Source organism: Nycticebus coucang, chromosome X (genome assembly GCF_027406575.1).
Source record: "Nycticebus coucang isolate mNycCou1 chromosome X, mNycCou1.pri, whole genome shotgun sequence".
Classification (NCBI taxonomy): domain Eukaryota; kingdom Metazoa; phylum Chordata; class Mammalia; order Primates; family Lorisidae; genus Nycticebus; species Nycticebus coucang.
This window is the reverse complement of record NC_069804.1, coordinates 141,865,137-141,868,556: the sequence shown is the minus strand read 5'-3', so window position 1 is coordinate 141,868,556 and position 3,420 is coordinate 141,865,137. Positions and strand designations below refer to the sequence as shown.

Sequence of the window (3,420 nt, the reverse complement as noted above, 5' to 3'; positions counted from 1 at the left end):
TGTGAATGATCAAACCAAAGTTTTTTTTTTTTTATAATGAAAGCTACATTGATGAATTTCTTTCCCATTATTTTTATTAAAATCAATTAAATCTCTTTAGATGTGTGTATGTATGTACCTGTAATGTTTTTGGCTGAACCATTTGAAAGGAAGTTCCCGAGATCATAATACGGCCCCTGTAAATATGTATGTATATTTTAAATATTAGGACATTCTACCATTATCATAATTATAATGTCATCACTGTACTTAAACATTACAATAATTCTCATAATATCATTCCATATATAAACTATAGCCAAATTTTCTGAATTGTTAAAAAAATGTATTTTATAGTTGCGTTTCCAACCAGGATTCTATTTACAACCATACAATGCTTTTGGTTTTTATTTATGTTAACTTTTCTTAAATCTAGAAGTCAATCTTTGTGTTTTTTTTCCTATGTTTTCAACTACTGAAGAGATTCAGCATATTTTCTTTAAAACAAATCACCTTTTGGATTTTGCTGATTTTATTTGTGATTTTGTCGATATACCTATGTTCCTTATATTTCTGAAAACTGTAAATTAGAGCTAAAGCTTATCGGACTCAGGTTTAACACTTTTGGGTGGGACTAATTCATAGGTGAGGTTGTGTGCTGCATAGTATATCACATTAAGAGATACACAGTATGTGATTGACTCTGACCCCAGTCAGTGGATCAATGGGTTAAAATGATACCTTGGTTAAGATTATGACTGTGACTTTGTACTATTGAAAAGTTAACATTTTTCTCCCTTTTAGGTTGTCATCCGTGAGAGTGATTCTTTGGCAATATCTCAGTATCAAGTTCCCCATCTATCACCCAAGAGTTTTCATTTCCTTTGATGATCCTTGCCAAAGTCATTGACCTCAATGGTAGTTTCATCTCTGCCTAATCTTATGTATTTTGAAGGGAGGCAAAATATTACTAAATACTGATTGGTTCAGAGGCTTATAAACCTACTGATCAGATTATACCTGCGTACAATGAAATTGTTTTTCCATTTAACAAATAAGCCAACCATATCTTCTCTTTATTGTTGATTGTGGTAGTTCAGTGACAATTGATAAAAATTATAGTCATTAAGTCATTGTAAATAGGATTCAAGTGAACTACTTTGAGGTAAAGTTATCAAAAGGAGATATTGTCGGGATAGGGGTAGTAGCAAAAAGACAAAAGTAAGTTCTTGGGGAGTTGGCCAGTTCTAGAAGGGTTATGGAGACAAGGAATGTGACAGGAGGAATAGGGTATAAATATATAACTAAACTAGAGTGAGATTTTATGCTGAGTCTAAAAGTATGGCTAGACTATGGGTCACAAACTCAAATGCCTATAGAGCAGTGGTTCTCAACCTTCCTAATGCCGTGACCCTTTAATACAGTTCATGTTGTGGTGACCCCCAACTATAAAATTATTTTTGTTGCTACTTCATAACTATAATTTTGCTACTGTTATGAATCATAATGTAAATATCTGATACACAACCCACAGGTTGAGAACCACTGCTATAGAGCCTGAGGAGGTAAAGAGAGTGAAAGAAGATATGTATAAGGAAGAAAAAGGAGTGATGGAGCCTATGAAAGAAATAGTTTATGTCTTATCCAAAGAGGGCTTCTACTGTGCATCAACAGCTCAGTTTGATGGATCTAGTGGGGCGGTGCCTATGGCTCAAAGGAATAGAGCGCCAGCCCCATATGCTGGAGGTGGTGGGTTCAAACCCAGCTCTGGCCAAAAACTGCCAAAAAAAAAAAAATGGATCTAGTGTTGCCAGATCTTTTCATATTGCAAGAAAAATCTATAAATATGAATTATAAGGTGAAACAAATCAGTTTTACAATGGGAAAAACTAATCTAAGAGTAAATTTAATATACACTATAACAAATGTGTGTGCTTCATTTGGCTTGTTTTTCATAATTTCGCAAAATTTTGTCTGAAAATCCTTAAATTTAAATTTACTAAGGTCAGAAACTAAGTGGATATGTTAGGTTATCTACTTTGTATAGACAAGGAATGCAGAGCCTAAAAACCAGATAGTGCTGTGCTCGCTTTGGCAGCACATATACTAAAATTGGAATGATATAGAGAAGATTAGCATGGCCCCTGCACAAGGATGACATGCAAATTTGTGAAGCGTTCCATATTTTTACAATAAAAAAACCCCCCAAAAACAGATAGTGCCTAATGACCAGGGATACTTACCAACCAACTCTGATCCTGACATGATGCTTTTCTGTTTGTTTATATGGCTTATCCTCCAATTTGGTTTTAAGTTCTTTGAATATAAGGCACTTTGTCTTTATGTCCACAGCTTCTTACACAGTGTATTTGGTCTTCAACAAAAGGATATTGATGATAATGTCAGTGATGATGATTATTTGTATCCAATAAAAATCAAGGTAAGTCACTTTGTATTTTTCTTATCATAGATAAGAATGATGACTTTTCCACATAATACATGTTTTCATTTTGTAAAACACTTGCAGTTTATCTGTAAACTGATGTCATTTAATGTTATTTTCAACAAAGCATTTATAAAGTTCATGGCTGCAGCTGTCTCATATCATTATATTCTCCCTTACAATTTTTTTAACAAGCCATTCCTCATTTTTATATTATAATGTTTGAGAAAGTAATAAATGATTAAGATAATCAGAAATCCATGACATTGGTGAAAGACACATATATATTTATTTTTAGTCATATTTGAAGAGTTAAATAATAATGCACTATCATAACATCAGGAACATTTATATTATATGCTTGGTTCAGTTTCATTTTCTGGAAAAATAAGTTATTAAATATATCATATCTATCACCTTATTTCTAAACTCACAAATCTAGACTAGAAATGGGAGTTTTTCTTTGTTTCATTTGCTCACAAGCATTCTCTAATTTCTCTCTACCTCTCTCTTTCTTTCTAAACAAATACCAATTTAAGGGGAAAAGGTCACAAAATGGGAAGTCTAAATATAAGTGCTAAAGGCAAATTATGTCTTTTAAAACTTTTAAATAACTGTGCTAGGAATGACTCTGTTTAAATAAATAGCTTACTAATACATAGGAGTGAACTTTTAGTGGTGGCACTTTAACAGAAATATTTTTTGTTAGTAATTTCATTTATTAAATGTCTTTTTCTTGTGTCTAGCATTGTAAAATATGGTTTTAGTATCATGTATCAAATTATTGTCTCTAATTTTCACTTTGACCTGGCAATAAAGCAGTATTAGTCCCACATATAGATGAGGAAACTGAAGCTTACAGCATTTAAATAACCTAGCCAATGCCATATATCTAGTAAGTAGTGGATCCAGGATTAGTGTCTGTGTTTGCTTCAAAGCCTATATTCTTGTCTTATGCCATATTGCCTCTGCCATACATAACTGTTGCTATATAACAG

At 32.5% G+C, this 3,420-nt stretch overlaps 1 non-coding gene across 1 annotated transcript; it reads left to right on the top strand.

Moving 5' to 3' along the window:
* The first annotated feature begins 2,061 nt into the window (after positions 1–2,061).
* On the top strand, positions 2,062–2,168 carry LOC128578641 (U6 spliceosomal RNA). The gene has a single exon (XR_008377780.1). It is a non-coding gene; the product is annotated as a U6 spliceosomal RNA (small nuclear RNA).
* The last annotated feature ends 1,252 nt before the right edge of the window (positions 2,169–3,420 follow it).